The sequence below is a fragment of the Nomascus leucogenys genome, chromosome 15 (assembly GCF_006542625.1).
Source record: "Nomascus leucogenys isolate Asia chromosome 15, Asia_NLE_v1, whole genome shotgun sequence".
Classification (NCBI taxonomy): Eukaryota; Metazoa; Chordata; class Mammalia; order Primates; family Hylobatidae; genus Nomascus; species Nomascus leucogenys.
In genome coordinates, this window is record NC_044395.1 from 96,273,678 (window position 1) to 96,292,896 (window position 19,219).

Sequence of the window (19,219 nt, forward strand, 5' to 3'; positions counted from 1 at the left end):
TAAGTTCCTCATCTCCATCTGAGACCACCTCAGCCCAGACTTCATCGTCCATGTCACAATCAGCGTTTTGGTCAAGAACATTCAACAAGTCTCTAGGAAGTTCCAGACTTTCCCACATCTTCCTGCCTTCTTCTGAGCCCTCCAAACTGTTCCAACCTCTGCCCATTACCCAGTTCGAAAGTCACTTTCACATTTTCTGGTATCTTTATAGCAGTGCCCCACTCCTGGTACCCTTTTTCTGTATTAGTTCATTTTCACACTCCTGTAAAGAACTGCCTTAGACTGGGTAATTTATGAAGAAAAAAGGGCTAATTTACTCTCAGCTCTGCAAGCTTAACAGGAAGCATGACTAGGAGGCCTCAGGCAACTTAAAATCATGGCAGAAGGTAAAGGGAAAGCAGGGACCTTCTTCACATGGTGGCAGGAGAGAGAGAGAGAGCGCAAAGGGGGAAGTGCCACACACGTTTAAAGCATCAGATCTCTTGAGAACTTGCTATCACGAGAGCAGCAAGGGGGAAATCCACCCCCATGATTCAGTCACCTCCTACTAGGCCCTTCCTCCAATTCGACCTGAGATTTGGACAGGGACACAAACCCAAACCATATGTAAGATGTTGAGCAACTTAAACAAAAAACTGCCGCCCTTGCCCACTATAGATGTGACCTGAAAATGGCCTACTCATTCCTCATCCCACAGGAAATATGGGCTCAGAGACCTTGTGGGTAGCACCACTGAGTATTTTCCTCTAGCCCCAGCAGTTTGATTCTGTTTAATCCTTCTTTTCTCCCTAAATCATGTGGGCGCCATAGTTACCAGAGTTACAATTAACTCACAGATTAGGGGAAAAGCCATGACTTTAGGAAGCATATGGATGAATTAAAATGTTGGCTTTTCTACCCATTAGCTGGATGCTCTTGACTTTTCCCAGCCTTGGTTTCCTTATGGGTGCAGTCAAGGGGATGAGATGCCTCCCAGAGTTGTTCTGAGAATTAAATGGAACAGGCTTAGTGAAAGCGCTGAGCTGTGTGCCAGGGACATAGGAGGTAGGAGTTCCTGAATGGGTGTGCGATGGTGGTTCACCCTCCCCAAATCCCACATTGGGCACCTTGGGCTGGCCGCCTCTCCACAGCTGCTGCAGTTCCTAGTGTTTAAGAGTGTGGGCTTTGAAGTCAAACAGACCTGGGTTCCATGACTGATTATGTTTCCTTGGGCAAGTTTTTGAACTCCCTGAGCCTTAGTTTTCTCCTCTGTAAACTTAGCACTGGTTCCTTCCTCCATCACATGGTGGTGGTGAGCAATCCCATGACAATGCAGGATGTAGATATTTAGCTCAGTGCCTGGTGCATAAATAGTGCTCTACTGTTATCACACAGGGTGAAATTGCCTTATGGGCTCAAGCCTGTGGATTCAGACCTTACTTCTGGCTGCATCTGCCTTGTTCCAAATGTTAACTATTCCACTTCTTGCAGGGGAAGTAGCACTTTTAGCCCAAGAGGGAGGAAAGGCTGCTTCATTGCCACCACCCTGCTCAAGGTTCAGCCCTACTGGTCCCATATTTGTGCCTTGACCTGGGTCACTCTGTCCCCAACCACACACAGTGGGCCTCAGTGACTCTCTCAGTCTGTGGGGGAGAAAGTTAACAATTCTGATTCCAAGAGCTTTGGAAAAATCCCACCTCCTCCAGCAGTCATTATTTATTTATACTTTAATCTTCATGGATTACTCTGTGTTGCTCATAGCTTTCCAGAAAGCTCCGAGTAAGTGGAAGTCGTACATGGACCCGAAGTAATTAATGCACTTTCTACTAGTGAGAGAAGGTGTAATTTGCAGGAATGTGTGTCAAGACCTACCCTGCTAAATTTATACTCTGTAATTTGCAACGTTTGTTGGCACTGAATTGGCAGATTGGTGAGTCTAGCCTACCTGCTTTGCAATTATATCTACTGGCCAGTATTGTAGGATTGAGTAACTGGAGAGACTCATTACTTAAGTAAATTAGAACCTGCTCCTGGGACCCATCTGAGATCACCCTCTGGTAGGGAGGCTGGTTAATCATGTTTCCTTTGTGCATACTGGACAGAATCTGATAAAGGCGAGGGAGGGAAGCGGCGAAGGCAGTCCTGAGGCTTGCCTGAGTGTGGAAGGACTGGTGGCTTGGGAAGGCATTTCTTCAGCAGTCCTCCTCAGCCAGCACTCTGGAAAAGGAAAACACAAAACTATTAGAACAGAAGTGGTTTTATGGTCCATTTTATGAGCTGTATCAGCCCTAATAATCAGCTCTGGGGGAGACTCTTGTTAGTTTTTAAAACTAGAAGTCACTTTGCAGCCTCTGCAGACCGGTGATTTTAGTACAATCCTCGTAAATTTTCTTTCTGGGGGGAAACTGGCAGGAGAATCCAATAGGCTGCAATGTAGGCTTGTAGTTCAGGTGCTGGGAAGCGGGTGTGAGATGGTTGGGTTTTTCCATGGCTATGTTTTTGTAGCCAGATAAAAGAATTGAGTGAAGATAAAATAAAGTTTAGGCAGACCCAACCCTTGTAGAAATCCCAGACCCTCAATTTACTCCACGTGACCTCTGGTGGACTGTTTAGCCTACATGAGTAGCCTCTTCTCCTTTGTGGAAGGGAGCAAATGAATCTTTTGATTAAAGTTGTTATAAATGTTAGATGCTTGTAAAGGCTCTGGCACATGGAGAATACCCAATAAATGGTAGTTTTTATGTGAGGAGGGCATATTATTTGTCATTTGTAAAGAACACTTGGGGACACAAACCAGGCAGAATGGGTAAACAAATTGGGTAAAATCCTATATTTTTTCAAAAAGCCATTTGAATGTGCACGTGAGGCCTGAAAATGTGGATTAGATACAGATTGTGCTTTGATGAGAGTGCAGTTGTACCTCAAGGAAAGCCTCCTCCATCCCAACTCCAGGGTTCATGGAAGACGGTAGCACTCCTATTTGGTGTTGTGGCCTCTTCAAGGCTTGAGAAAATATAAGGAGGAATTTAGAATCTGGAGAGAGGGATCCTTTCTCCCAGTAGTTTGTTGGGGTCAAGAAACGTAGCTTTAAATGCTCCTATTGCAAGATTGGGTTTGTCGATACACAGGCAATTCTATGGGTGTTCCAGTCCTATGGGGTGAGAAAGAATGAATATATATATTTTTTATCTGTCTCTGTATGTTCCTGTGTCAATTCCTAGTAAATATTTATGGGCTGGCAAACCGCAACTGGGAAAGGCCCATGTTTAACTGGCTAAATATTAATAAGCATATTCAAGAGAACTGAGGCCTTTGTTTTGTCTTAAGAAATGAATCTGCTCTTATTCACTGTGTATTCACAGGAAACTGTGCTGTTCAGGGAAGAAGTACTGAGTTGTTTTCCTTGTAGGCTTTCCAGCTTGGATTTCGATTTCCACTGAGGCCTTATTTTTAAAAACATGTTTTTACAGCAGCATTACAACTGTGGAGATTATAGCAGTCTCCTACAGCTTTGGTTATGAAAATAATATATATCGTCTTTTTATTCCCTTTAATTGACCATTCTCTTACCTTCCTTTGTCTCCACATGGGGACACTGCCAGATATCTCCCTCCTTTGTGTTTTTTTCTCTCTTCTCCAACACTCTGAGATCAAGGCCCAAGTAAGTACACACCTTCACTTTTATCCTGGCTTCCTGGTATCCAGTGAAATGGATTTCATACTGCTGAAATGTCCATCCTTTCCCCAACTCATATCTGTGGCTACTTCTACCTTTCTCTTCCTAGAACTTTCCTGAAGAGTTAATTTCCTTGTCTTGGCAGTGCTTCCCAGGAAACTCCCTTTTTTGCTCTGAGACAGACCTTTTAATTGTATTAAATCAAATGCTTCTGAACCACAGTTTAGACCCCCTGGTCTGGGAGCAGTCATCATAGGCAGGGCTTTGATGAACTCCCTTTGCAGGATCTGGTTGGCTATCCTGGTCACCTGGATTTACAAAAGGCTAAGAATAGCATTGGAGAAGACAGTCCTGTATTATTTTTCACTTACATACCTGAAAAATTAGTTTCTATCAGAATAGAAATGGATTTCCCCCCAGCCAGAGGTTTATGCTGAAAGATGTAAAGTGGAATTGGGAAGATAAAATTAGACTCTTTAGGAAAGAATGAATTTCCCACCTCCACTATAACCACTGTCATGCATCCTTATAAGTGGATTGGGTGTTGCTGAAATGCAAATGCCATTCATTCTGTTGCTGATTTGCTTACTGAAAGTTGCAGAAATTTTATCCATGCAGAAAATGCTATGAGTCACTTCATTTCCTGCAACATTTTTTTTCCCATTATTCATATCATGGAAAGGAGCACATCAAAAAGGCAGGTCTACAAATAACACAGTTTTCAAAAAGATTGTTTTATTTTTCTTACAAAGAAGTTTTCCGGAAATCTGTAACCAGTATCAGGAATTCTCCAGCTTTGTATACATAGCCACTCATAATCGGATTCTACTGCTTGCTTTTATCTCGCTTGTGGTCTTTGGGGTTTTGAAGATTTTAAGGAAACTGGTCAGAATTATTGACAAAGAGCTCAGGCCTGGAAAAATACTATCAGGATAAGGGATTGAAGAATATAACCTACTTTATTGTATTTGCGTCTGGAGTATCTGAGTATTAAAATTTGAAGCCCAGCGTAGCTCTCTGTATTGCTTGTTACATTTTAGGGTTGCTTGCCCCTTGCTCCAATGGTGCAGGCAGGAGAAATGCAAACAAAGTACAGCGTTAGCCTTAGCAAAATACATAACTAGGACAGTTGGATCTGCTGCCAAAAATACCATCTGCTGTTTTCCAAAGCCAGAGATTGATGACTTGAGTTGTCTCTGCCTTCAGCGAATAGTCAGAGACTAAATCGTTTTATTTACTTTAAGTTTGCCCAGCCCTTCATAATATGTCTTATTAGAAGAAGAATGTATTTTGGAATTAGTGAAGATAGACCCAACTCTTTGATTCCCAAATGGATGCCTAAAAATTTCCAATAGCGTCCAAACTGGATTTTCTTATTACTTTTCTTTCCCAGTCTCTTTCTACATAGGGCTGCCAGGTTAACCTACCTGAAGCATTACTTATCTCATGTCACTCCCTTGCTCAAAAACGGATGATGTTGGCTTCTCCTTGTGTATAAAGTCAAGTCCAAGTTCTATAGTCTGGCACTTAAAGCTTTTCCCACCCTTATATCCTCCTCTCCACGACAGTTTGCTTTCATGCCTCATTTAGCTCAGCATTTCATTCAGAATGGAGGTCTGCATCGTACCCAACCTACAAACCGGCCTGATTGGAAATTATTCCATGCAGCATTCCATGATACTTCCCCTGGAATAAATTTCCCCCTCCTTAGTAATTCTTTTTTTTCTTCTTTTTTTTTTTTTTTTTTTTTTTTCTGAGACGGAGTTTCGCTCTTGTTGCCTAGGCTAGAGTGTGATGGCGCGATCTCGGCTCACCGCAACCTCTGCTTCCGAGATTCAAGCGATTCTCCTGCCTCAGCCTCCTGAGTGACTGGGATTACAGTCATGCACCACCACTCCCGGCTGATTTTGTATTTTTAGTAGAGACGGGGTTTCTCCATGTTGGTCAGGCTGGTCTCGAACTCCTAACCTCAGGTGATCCGCCTGCCTCGGCCTCCTAAAGTGCTGGGATTACAGGCGTGAGCCACCGCGCCCGGCCCCTCTTAGTAATTCTTACATTCCATTTCTTACTTTCTTCTGTGGCATTTATGACTTCCAACTTTTATAATTATAAAATAATTGTAATTTTATAGCTCTTTAGGTGCACACTCTTCTCTCTTGCTCAATAGTAGGTTTTTGATGTGCTCAAGTCTTGTATTCCCTGCAACCTTGAGTATAGTAGGTGTCTAATGGTTTCTTTTTGGGTAAATGAATGAATCAGTTAGTTGAATGAGTGCTTACTACAAAACAGAGCATGCGATAGGCAGCGGGTACCTATTAAGTATAAATATCTTTTCCGTGGCCCCAATCCGTGAAAAATGTCATTGTTGAGGAGGTCACTGGCTAGGAATTTTAGCAGTGAGAACACAGTGATCATTGCTGTAGTCTAGATTTGGGTGGTCCTTCAACATTTCAGATGTATAATTAACTTGGGATTTGTGTATCAAACGTTCTGCTACCTCAATAATACTGATATTATAACTTTTGAAAGGGTGGAGAGAGAACCATAAGCAATTGTAACTTATGTATTCTTCATCAACAGGTCTATTCTGCTATTTTGGTCAGAGATCAGTTGGAAAGAGATTTAGGGAGCCAGTTAGAGCTTGATTTGCATCCTAGTTCTCATTACCTGGCTTGTCATCTTGAACCTCAATTTCCTCATCTGGAAAATGGGCATGAATAGCTTCCCAGTAGGGATGCAGTGTGTATTAAATGACAAACAGAAAGCACCAGTGCAGGCTCTAACACATAGTGGGTGCTCCACGAATGCAGGCATCACGTCTGAGGGAAGTCTGAGTGGCGGCCTGTCACCAGCATCATGACTGTTTGACTTCATAGTCTAACTGCATAACTGTGGGGAAGAAGGCAGGCACGGTCATAGAAGTTTGCTATTTTCTTCAAAAGTGGTTTCTTACTATTGATTTTAGTTAATCAGTTTAGATTGTTGTTCTTCTATATTTTAAAGTCTCTAGGGGTTAGGAATTCTGATTAATATATTCTATAGTAGCCTCCCCTTATCTTCGGGGGGTACATTTCAAGACCCCCAGTGGATGCCTGAAACCGAATATAGTACCAAATTGCTGTCAGTTGGAAGCTATTTCTGTCCATGTGCTCCACCTACAAATTTAATGCCTTTTCCATCCTAATTGAGCACTTATCACGCACCCTGGATGTAACTTTTGCAGTTTGAGGTGTGACAGCAAAACTAGCACAAATTCTTTTTCCTTCTTCACAATTTCACAGATAGAAAATTTGTTCTTACTGTACATCTTAGCAACCTCAGCATAAGATTTTTTTTCTTTCCTTACTAAGTGGAGAACTTTCACGTTTTCACTTAAAGGAAGCACTTTACAGCTTCTCTTTGGCATACCTGAATTACCAGCATCACTCCTCTTGTGCTTTGGGGCCATTGTTAAATAAAATTGTTTACTGAAACACAAACATTGCAAGACAGAGGCAGTTGATCTGATAACTGACACCGTTCCTAAGTGACTAATAGGCAGATAGCGTAGACAGTGTGTGTATGCTGGACAAAGGGAAGATTCATATCCTGGGCAGGACAGAGCAGGATGACACGAGATTTCATCACACAGCTCAGAATTGGACCACAATTCAGAACTTATGAATGGTTTATTTTTGGAATTTTCCATTAATATTTTCAGAAGTCCATTGACTGAGGGTAACTGAAACTGCAAAAAACAAAACCACAGAAAAGGGAGGACCATTGTATTTCAAGATGTGAACTTCTGGGAATTTTGAAACTGGAAAAAAGCTGGATGGAAAAGTTGAAAAGAAAAAAGTCAGATGTTTGGGAGCAGAGGATGGAAATGTATACAGTTTCAATTCTGTCTCCATTATACTTCTAAAGTTACCGTTAATTTTGAAATATAAAAAATGTCCATTTTGTATAAATCAGCTTGCCCAAAGGTGATTATATGTGGTATATTTAGAGATAGAAATGCTGTTCCTTATTTGTACAGGCAACCTGAGAAATATTTTGTTTTCCAAATATCGCTGAGTGTTCTTATCTCTTGTCCTTTGAGCAGTACTGAGGATAATGCCTGATTCATAAGGGCAGTTTGGTAATAATACATTTTTTCTGAAATTGTGTGCTTATTAGCAGGGCTTCTTAGCCTCTCAGCAGCTTGCTGATGTAAAGGGACTTTGAAGGAATGATGTCTGTTTCTTCTTCTTTTTTTTTTTTTTTTACTGTAAGTTCCAAGATACATGTGCAGAATGTGCAGGTTTGTTACATAGGTATACATGTGCCATGGTGGTTTGCTGCACCTGTCTACCCATTGTCTAAGTTTTAAGCCCTGCATACATTAGGTATTTGTCCTGATGCTCTCCCTCCCCTCGCCCCCCACCCCCCTACAGGCCCCTGTGTGTGATGTTCCCTTCCCTGTGTCCATGTGTTCTCATGTTCAACTCCCACTTATGAGTGAGAACATGTAGTGTTTGGTTTTCTGTTCCTGTGTTAGTTTGCCGAGAGTGGTGGCTTCCAGCTTGATCCATGTCCCTGCAAAGGACATGAACTCATTCTTTTTTATGGCTGCATAGTATTCCATGGTATATATGTGCTGTATATTCTTTAGGAGTGATGTCTATTTCTTTGGATGGTGTTTTACAAAGTCTGTTTCCTTTTCTTCTCAGGAGTTTGCAACCCCCCGGGGGAGTGTGCCTGAGTTTTTTCCTTCTGTCTAACTGGGGTGATTGATAGTGGCTGTTACAGATGCCTTGAAGTCTTTCTGCCTCCCATCCACCAGTTTTGCTGCTGCCCCGTAGATAATTGTTGTCCGGTAGGATCAGGAAGACGTTGGTGGAGAGCTAAGGTAAGGCAGACTTTGCAGGCACACCCCCTTTTTTTCCTCAATAAAGATACTTTGTAAAAAAGTCTTTCTTTTGAAAACTTTCCTCCTGTGGTTTTTGGTTGTGTGTCCTGTTGCTGAACTGTGGGCCTGTGATTCTTGGGCCTGGCAAGTGTGTGCTGAGGTGTTCCTTCCACGCCTCGCTGTTCTTGGAGGCCGAGCTTTGAGCAGACCTTTGCGTGTTTACACAAGTTTGGGATTTTTACTGGGGTTGGGGAGGTGTCTGGAGATTGAGTTGCTCTGGGTGGAAGTTTGAACAGAAGCTGTTTTGTGGGAATACAAGAAGCTGATCTGAGAAAGAGAGACAGACAGATAGACAGAGAGAGGGGTGCATGACCGGCATGGAGCTGTGTACTAAATACAAAGGAATGGTATTACCAGCCTAGCCTTTAATGAAAATGCTGTATAACACCATTATGGGAAATGATAACTTCTGTTGTGCCCAAGGAATGGAAGCAGCTGAAAGGGTGCAGTATGGGATGTGCATGGTACGCACAGTGATGGAAATGCCTGGAATGCTCTTAAAGTCACAACTCCCCTTGGCTGGGTGGCCCATCACACCTGCTCCCTCCTTTCCTGCCTGCTGTGGGGAGGTGGCAGAAACTTTGCTGGCGAGGTGAAATCAGCCTTCCTCTCCCGGGGTTCAGACTCCTTCCTGAACATCTATCTGGGCAGCGGTGGTGACAGGGCAGTGCCTTTTTGAAAGAGTTATTATGGCAAAAAAGAGGAAGAAAGCCAGGTTCAGACATCTCCCTTGGCTGCAGGCAGAAACCAGCACTCAGTTGCCTAATCTGTAGACTCATCAAACATAAATTATTCTGGATTGCTTTTCTCTCTGTATAGTTTGCTATAAACTTTATGATTTATTTTTATTTTTATTTTTTGCCAAAGACAAATAAAAAATGTTTAAACAAAAGAAGCGGGGAGCCCCCAGACAAACCACATAGAAAAGTTCAGTGAAGACCCCCCTAAGATTCCTGATAACCGAGAATAATCCCAGAAGAGTTTGGAAAGTGAGTTGGATTGTTAACTGGAGCTGGAATTGGCTTCCAGGAGGCGAGTCCCCTACTCTCTGTTCAGATTCATTTTGGAACCGAAGTGACAGCAGCCATGTAGACTTTTCTGAATGCATCCCAGAGTCTGGCTGTTAAGCCGAGCTTCAGTAGATGCCACCACAGAGCCTTGCGCCAGGTCTGAGAAGTTTGCATGCTTGGGGTTTATCAGGGTGTGGCTCGTGCCATTTTGGGCATTGCAGAAAAGGAGTGGGGCTGTTTTGAGTATTCGGAGAAAATGAGTGAATCAATTAAAAATAAATCCCGGACATGCCATCCCCCCCCCCGCCCCCCGCCCCCTGCCCCCATTGCCTGTCCCCGTCCCCACCCCTTGTCATTGCATTGTGAACTCTTGGACTTGATAGTGAGGTTGCTGGTGGCTCAGGCTGTAGAAGGAAGAAAGGAGAGGAATGGTGTCTATGAGCCAGCTATGCTGTTCAAAAACATGTTTTTAATTTTTTATTTAAGTAAACTTTTTATGGAAACTTAACGCAGATACCAAAGAGCGCGCAGATGTTAACTGGGGAGCTCTATGAATTTTCATGAAGTAAACACACCTGGGGAACCAGGGCTTAGCTCAAGAAGTACAGCATTGCCAACCCCAGAGGCCCGGAGGTGCCCCTACTCCATCCTCCCCCCGCCCCCCGCCGCTATTCTGACTTCCAACATCACAGATTCCTGTCTTCTGTTTTTGAACTGGCAAGAATGTCTGGCTCCTTTTACTCCACATTAAAAAGATCTAGTTTCTACCTCATCTTCCAGGAGGTGGGTTGTAGGATAACCCTCCACCCACTTGGGTTGCAAGGACAACTCCAAAACTTTGGCGACCCGACATCCCACAAGCCTTGGGCTCCAGACTCCAGCACTCTTGTTCCAGGCGCCCTTGAATGAGCTCCTCTGTTTTCCAGCAGAAATGGTGGCCTGATGCCACCTGGAAGACCCAGTAGCGTGGAAACAGGAGTCCAGAGCAGGCTATAAATGTGAGCTCACAGGGAGGGCAAGTGAGATTTGGAGAGACCTGCCACATTCCCCGCAGACGACGAATGACGTTTACATCCCTTAATCAGAGTCAGAGGCATCCCACCCAGGCAACTGAGGTGTGGGCCTCTTGTGGGGAGTGGGGCTGGCCAGAAGGGAGGGGAGAAGTGTGGCTGTGGAAGGTGGCTCATAGGAGCTTTTATAGAATACATTTGTGTTCTAAAAGGGAATAAAAGAAAACATAGCCCTTGGGTGATTTTGTATAACTCATTAATAAGCAGTCATCCACAGGTTTCTCTAAGTGATTCCTTGTTCAGTTTTTCTTTTTAGTTTGAGCCAACATTTGGGACTATTAGTTTCTGACTGTATCAAGTACTCTTATCCCAAACTTGCTTCTCTTGTGTTTTAAGGAATGCTTCATGAAAATATTTTGTAATTTGATGAGTAAGATGACTGTTTCCTTTTGGGTTTTGTTTCTTAATGTTAAAGGAGCAAATCTTTCTCTGTGTGTATGTATTTTTATAATGAGCAGTGCTATGCAACCTCTCCCCTAAATCATCTTGGCTGCTCTCATAAGTTCTCCAGGCATATTTACTATGGTGACATTTTAAGCAATTGGTTCTGAAGAAAAGATACCAATAGAAAATATACCCACATTCTAAAAGGACCTCTCAGTTCCTTTCCTGCAGAGTGTGTGTTCTAAGACTGTGCAGGTATAAATGTAAATACCAGTACACTGTACATCTACATCTCTAGCGATGAACAAACATGGGATTCTGCTATACAGATTGTTTTCCAATTTGCTCTTTCCCTTCTGACTCTATTGTGGCTATTCTTCCGTGTCAGCACATTCTAACACCTGAATTCTTTTTAAAGGCTGATGTGGTAGTATGGCTATATTGCATCATAGGAGGGGACCTCAGAAAGTTCGTGGAAAGACAGAATTAAAAGATAGAAATATAAACTGTACTCCTCAACATAAGCTTCATCAAGTTCAAGGCACTTTGGTAAGCGATGATACCAACCATTTAGTCCATCCCTAAAGAACTGGGGGTTCTGGGAATTCAACCATGTCAATGTGTTTTTTACATTATTAACTGAAGAAAAATGTTTGCCCTTGAAAGATTTTTAGGATTAGGGGACAAAATCAGAAGCCAAGACTGTAAGGAGGCTGCCTCATGGCTTCCCATTGAAATTCTCAAAAAATTGCCCTGTAGGATGAGATGAATCGAGCAGGGGGCATTACTAGGATAGAGGAGGACTCTCTGGTGAAGCTTTCTGGGGCATTTTTCTGCCAAAGCTTTGGCTAACTTTCTTAAAACCTCTCATAATAAGCAGACATTATTGTTCTTTGGCCTTCCAGAAAGCCAACAAGCAAAATAGCTCTCAAGTATCCCAAAAAACTGTTGCCATGACCTTTACTCTTGACTGGTCAACATTCGCTGTGACTGGATTACTTTCACCTCTTGGTAGCCATTGCTTTGATTGTGCTTTTTCTTCATGATTGTACTGATTAAGCCATATTTTATCATCTTTTTTTTTTTTTTTTTTTGAGACGGAGTCTTGCTCTGTTCTCCAGGCTGGAGTGCATTGGCATGATCTTGGCTCACTGCAACCTCCACCTCCCAGATTCAAGCAATTCTAGTGCCTCAGCCTCCCGAGTAGCTGGGATTACAGTTGTGCACCCCCATGCCCCATGACTGTATTTTTAGTAGAGACGGGATTTCACCATATTGGCCAGGCTGATCTCCAACTCCCGACCTCAAGTGATCCACCCGCTTGGCCTCCCACAGTGCTGGAATTATAGGCATGAGCCACTACATCTGGCCCTTGTTTCATTTAATACAGTTCTTCAAAGATGTGCTTCAGGATCTTGATCCCACTTGTTTAAAATTTCCATTGAAAGCTCTGTTCTACTGTGTAGCTAATCTGGGTGCACCAGTTTTGGCATTCATCAGGTAGAAACTTCAATTTTTCAGTCAGAATTGTGTAAGCTGAACCAGTTGAGATGTCTGTGGCATTGGTTATTATTTCTGTTGTTTATCATGGATCCTGTTTAATTAGGGCACAAACGAGATGAATTTTTTCCTTAAAAGTTGACGTGGATGGTCTGTGGCTGCAGGCTTCATCTTGAACACTGTCTTGCCCTGTCAAAATGAGTTAGGTGTTTGTAAACTGCTGATTTTGGCGGGGGGCATTGTTCCCATAAACTTTTTGTAAAGCATCCGTGATTTCATCATCCTTTCACCCAAGCTTCATCATAAATTTGATGTTTGTTCTTGCTTCAGTTTTAGCAGAATTCATGTTGCTCCGATAGGGGCTTTTTTTCAAACTGATGTCTTATCCTTCTTAGTGCCTCAAGCTTGATCCTGTTCAGACATGTTATAACAAGTTAGTACGAGTTTATTTGGGTACAAAAAAATTTTAAAATCCATGCATAGTTTTTTCATAATATGCGTTTTCACAGACTTTTTGAAGATCCCTTTCATTTACCCATCTCCTCTTATAGATACTTAAGTTCTTTAAAGTTTTGAACTTTTGCAAGTGATGCTATAAATAAAAAAACCCAACCTTTTATGTGTTTCTCCCTGCATTTATATATTTCGAAGGCTAGATTCCTAGAAATACAATCAGTGGGTCCAAAGGTAAGCTCATTATAAATTGTGCCAGGTGCTGTCAAATGGCCCTAGAGAGATTGTACCAATTTATACTCCCACCAGTAGGGTCTGAGGGTGCCAGTTTCCTCACCCTGCCAACCCTCAAGAGTACCCATCTTTTCAACTTTTGCCAATCACATTGTTTTAAAAAATGGCATTTCACCTGCATTTGTTTACCTGCTAGTGAGGCTGTGCATCTTTTCATTTATTAGCCATGTTTATTTTTTGTGCCATGCTTGCTTATTTTCTTTATTCATTTTTTTTCTTGGTTTGTTTGCAATTCTCTTACTGATTTTTAAGGAGTTCCAATTAGGGACATAAAGGATTATTTTAAAACACGCATTTAGAAAAAAAAAAATCTTGGTGGGCATTTCTGGCTATAAAGCTCTATAAAAGACCAAGTACTTCCTTCTGGCATTGAAGGCTTTGGTTTTCTGCTTTGTTTTTATTTAATTCGGTGAAATTTTTCCTCCTGGCTAGAGAGTCCGGCTGTCTGTAAATGCATTATCATTTGTGCAGCACGGGGTGGATTGTGATGTGAGGTGGAAAGTGAGCCATGCCAGGCAGGGGTTGGAGCCTGTTGGAGCTGATTATTGTGGGTGTTCAGTGCAAAGCTGGATCTCTTGCCGCGTGTCTCTTAAAAACCGTGGTCTCTCATGTTAGCATAAAGGCACTTGATTGACAAAAGGAGAGACAGGGAGAGTCTCTGGAGATGTGCTGGCACTCTGGTTCATTATGTTTCTTTATTCTGCTGGCATTTCCTATGTCAGTCTTGCTTCATGTGGAGCCAGTATTCCTCTCTTCACATCCAGGTCATGTGGAGAGCTATCACCTTCCATATAGGTAGATAACCTGGCCTCATTGTTCATAGGGCACCAGAGCTTCCAGGAATGGGGTGGCCAAGGGCCTGGGTCCCAGCGCTTCAGTGGCCATTGATAACAGAGGCAAGCTCTCGACTGAACCCCTTTAGGCTCCTTCATTCCTGCCAGCCCACCCTTACCTCTCCAGTAGTAAAGGGCTTGTGCGTTTGCCTGCTCTGGGTGAGAGTCCCAGAGCACAGTGGCCCATCACTGTGTTGCAGCTGTCACTATTCCCTGGATACAGAAAGAAACAAATAAAGGCCAAAGGTAGGGTGCTAATGGTTTGGGATTCACCATGGGGAGAAGGTGAATCAACCTCTCTGTGGATGGAGGACTGGAGGCTTGATTGAAAGGCTGTCTGCCACCCAGTGCAGAGCAGAAACAGAGGGCTGGCTCAGAGAGGCGTGGTCACCTGCCAGATGCACCTGGGCCTGGCTCTCTTCCCCTTTAACATGTGTCCGACCTTGATTTCCTGTGAGCTGGCTCTGTGGGCATGGGTCATCACAGAATGCTGGGTTTGTCTATGGGCAGCTGTGTCAGATGATGCTGACAGCACATGTTATCACATGCAAAGTCCTTGTGCCCCAGAGTTCTGGAGGCAAACTTTTACCTGCCAAAGTTGCAGTATGAAGTACTGGAGTACATCTGAATTTTTACTTTGAGCCATGAAGAATTACTGGTTTACACTCAAGCTAACCTGGAGGTAAAGGTTGCCTCACAGAAAATCCTAGGGTCCATAGCCTTCTCAGGAAAGAAAATAATAATATGAATAAAAATAGTATGAATAAAAACATGAATTTTTGGTTCATATGCCCACTCCTACCTTTTAAAATAAGCAAGTTATTATCTGAGCGTGAAGAGACGTTTTAGTTCTGTAATCTTAAAATGCATGCAAATAGGGACTGTCCACAAGATGGAGGAATAATCCTAATTTGAAGGAATAATCCACAAAATGTTTATAGCATTTTAGCACAGGGAAGCAACTGTCCATTTTTCCCTCCTTTTTCTCTCTCCATTTCGATAGACACTCTGTTGTGGGCTCTGGGCTACATTAGAACACATTCCCTCCTCTAGTATAAAAGTTGCTCATGAGTTGTGGAGGGAAGAAAGGCACCCAGCAGAAATTTGTGGAGCATTATGGGAAATGAAGAGATAGAGGTTTGCATAAGCTCTGTTGAGAGGTCTGAGTGGGGGCTTGTACGTTGTCTTGGGGGACTAGGGAGAAAACCCCTGGAGAGGTAGGCTGGCCAGGATACCCAGGGCCGCCTCTGCTGACCCAGGGACCTTGAGTTTTACCCGCTGTGGAATGGGGATTTGAAACAGCATGTGACATGGTCAGATTTGTTCTACAGCTGTATGAAGGATGCTTTTAGAGGCCAAGACTGGAGCCAGGAAAACCAGTAAGAAAGCCATTAGTGCCAAAGAGGTAAGAGAAGCATTTGGACTAGGGTTGTGAGTGGCAGGGGTGGGACATATTAATGAAAGCATCAGTTGGTTGATGGCGGTGGGGGTGAGGGAGAGGGACGGTTGGTGGTTCTACCAGCTGAGATAGCGCATGATGCAGGAGGAGCAGCTTTAGAAGAAAACCCCAACATTCTGTTTTGGACATGCTGAGCTTGTGCCAGGGATAGAAGTATCTTTGGCAATACGGGTTGGAAATGTGAAGCCAAGAGTGGAGGATGTTGTTGAAGGGAAGAGAGCTGAATTGGCGGTGTTGGTTTGGAAGTTGTCACCATAAAGGTCCAACTAATAGTGGACAAAATGACTTAACTAGGGAAGATGTCGCTTGCTTAAGCAGTTGGGAGCAAAACTCTGAAGGCTGTTAAGGGAGGGAAAGGAGCTTCCATGATGACTGAGAAGGAATGTTCAGAGAGCCAGGTGTGTGTCAACGGGAGGCAGAGGAAGAGTAGAATATGGTGTGAGGGTGGCCAAGGGAATGGAGTTTCAGAAGGAGGGAATGATCTAGCTGATCCAAAGCAGCAGAATTGTGCCTAAGGAAAAGATGGAAAATTAACGTTTGAATTCAATGATTGGGAGGCCCCCTGGTGACTTTGTGAAGACAGATTCAGGAGAGAGTGATGGTGGTGGGAACCGGACAGATGGCAAGGGATTGAAGAATATGCAGACTATAGGGTTTAAACCTTGTTTTGTTTTAGATGGGGTCTGGCTCTGTCTCCCAGGCTGGAGTGCAGTGGCATGATCTTGGCTCACTGCAACCTCTGCCTGCCAGGCTCAAGTGATCCTCCCACCTCAGCCTCCTGAGTAGCTGTGACTTACAGGCACATGCCACCATGCCTGGCTAATTTTTAATTCTTCTTCTTCTTTTTTTTTTTTTGGTAGAAATGACGTCTCACTATATACCCCAGGCTGGTCTTGAACTTCTAGGCTCAAGTAATCCTCCCACCTGAGCCCTGCCAAGTGCTGAGATTACAGGCATGAGCCACTGTGCCTGGCCTCAAACGTATTTAAAGGTTAATCATGGTCTCAAGCATTCACCAGGCCTTTGACTTCTTCCAGCATCTTGGTATTGAGTTGCCCCTGTTAGCAGGGAGCAGTGGAGTCACCTGAAGAACTGGACCCACACTGTGGCACACGTTATTTCAATTTACTGAAATTCGTTTCCTAATAAACAGTTCCCTTCTGTTCTTTCATCTCGCCTGGTATGATTCTATTGTATTCAGTTCAGGGTGGATCCTTTTACACTTCAGATCACCCTTCCTCTAATTATTAATCATGTAACTACATTAGAATGCTTTGTCTTATGAAATGACATGTTATGTACCTACATTACATCTAGTCTTTATATCATAGTAATTCTTTAATCGTGAATAATAACACCTTTAGGAAATGAGCTCTACTTAATCTTATGGCCACTATCTGCATGCTGTCATAAAATGTGTGAAAAATTCAGAAGCTTCTACTGAATTTTAGTATTTTTTTTTTCTTTAAGAGGTTTTCTGGTGTGAGTGATACGCAGTGAGAATTCTAATGTTTTCAGGTCTCTGACTACTTGGCTCCAATATCAAGATGGACAGAACAGCCCTTTGATTATCCAGGGAGCCTGTCAAGTTTGCATTTGGTCAATCTCTGTTTTATATATAAGGAAACTGAGGCACAGGGCAGGTAAGTAATTTCCTGAGCTTGGAAAGTAATGGTAGTAGAATTCAGTGTATGGGCTGCAGGGCTGACTCAAATGAGAAGGGCTCTATAATCCATCTTTAATTTTTAAACTTGCTTCGTTTTCTGGAAGATCATAAGCTACCTTTTCATAGGCTACCCTTTGCAATCTGGAAACCCCAAACAGGTTCGTCTACACAGTTTCAGCCCTTTAAAACAGATTTACCGAACTCGATAGTCTCTCGCAAAGGTAAATTGCTTCCTCAGGAGGTCTGAAAGCTGCGATCATACAGATATGCATACTAAAGTGGGGACTCCAGTGGGAAACACTGCTTAACTCTGGCACTTTCTAGATGTACAAACATCATTTGCTCAAGAAGTCAGCTAATTCCTCATGATGGAGGGCCTGTCGTCGTGCTCAGGAGGGAGTGTGCCTGCGTGAGCAGATTGTAGAAGCGGGATGGACCAGTTTAATGGATTAAGCTACTTAAGAAAATTTAAAAGGACTCACCGGTTAATATGCACACCCTCTTTGCTTGACGGAAACAGGCTGGCGTTTTTGATCTCCCTGGCGGGGTTGCTTTCCCAATCAGAAGTGATAAGCCAAATAATCATTTATTTGCTCAGACATGATGGAAGATTATAGATAATTGAAGTGAACCAGAGAGGCCCTTTAATCCATAGGGAACGGGAGGCAGGTGTGATTCCCGTCCCTTTGGAGATTATTTTCTCCTGTTGCAGGGGGCCATGGGGACTAGCCATCTCCTAGCTGACAGTAGAGAAGGTCAGAGTTGTAAAGTGCAAAGGTCAGAATTGGGTCTCATCTGGGAGCTGGAGACCTGGATTCTTTGGCCAACTCCAGCACTGCCTTTTGATGAGCTGGTTGATATCTGGGTTTTAGTCTCTCTGTATTAAACAGGAGGAACTATCTTCAGTACGTGCCTTTCAAGGATATTTTCAGTCCTTCAGAGGAGGAGCTCTATGTCAATCCCGCTTATTATTTTTAAATGCCGAAGACTCTATCTAGGACAGGCAGATGATGTGTGTTTGCCTGCTATGGGGATGATTATGAGTCCACAGAAACAAAGAATGAGTGGGGGAATTTGCTTGTCATCTGTTACTGCCTTACTTTATGCATGGGGAAACTGAGGCTCAGGGAAGTGAAGCAACTCCCCCGAAGCCCAGTGGCGAGTCCCATATGTCTTTCTCATTTGACCTGCTTTATAGCTTTATAGTTGTTTGGAAGGGTTGGTTCATGTATATAGTATGGCTGCTATTAAAGAGCTCTAGGAATGATTTAGGGAGGGCTAATTATTTCTTAGGAATAATTGAGCTGAGGCCATCGCGTATGAGAAGACACACAGCCAGGGTCTGCACTGGGAGCTCTTTAACTGTGTCCTTAAAACCTGGTGTCTGGCCCCACAATCTGCTTTTCTGGATCTAAGTGACCACCAGGTTCCAGCCAACCAGCCCAAATTCCAGCAGGCTTCCCATCTGACCAGGCTACACCCACTCTAGAGAGGCAGGAAGAGAAAAGGGACCCAGCCTTCTCTGACTCAGAGAGTCAGTAAGAATGTATGGAGGGAAGGAAGGAGTAACATATACTAGTACCATTTATTAAACCCCAAGTATATGCTACCTGCTCTCTTATATATACTTTATCCTTCTGTCTCTTGTGTGTCCACATTTTACCTATATTTTTATATATTTTATATCTATATAGCTATATCCGTATCTATATCTATATCCATATCTTTGTCATTATTTGTATCTATCATCCCTCTATCCCTCAGCTATGCTGCCAGGGAGGTGGGGTTTCCTCAGTTTTACAAATGGAAAATTGAAGCTCAGAGAGGGTAGCTCACTTGTCTGAAGTTGCCACAGCTAGTTATGGTCATAAGAGAATTAGGCATTAGAACCCAAGTCTGGCTCACTCCTGAGCTCATGCTCTTTTTAACAGACTGCCTTCCCAGAAGGGAGGACAAGGGATTGGA

At 43.2% G+C, this 19,219-nt stretch overlaps 1 protein-coding gene across 3 annotated transcripts in view; it reads left to right on the forward strand.

The window, feature by feature from the left end:
* Positions 1 to 19,219, forward strand: part of LDLRAD3 (low density lipoprotein receptor class A domain containing 3) — a 291,617-nt gene that overhangs the window by 61,093 nt on the left and 211,305 nt on the right. The window contains exon 1 of one of the 3 annotated variants that reach the window (XM_030794709.1): positions 17,124 to 17,231. The exons of the other annotated variants lie outside the window; for them this stretch is intronic. The gene's annotated coding sequence lies outside the window, so the exon portion shown is untranslated. Of the gene's footprint in view, positions 1 to 17,123; positions 17,232 to 19,219 lie in introns of those variants that run through there. 3 annotated transcript variants of the gene reach the window in all.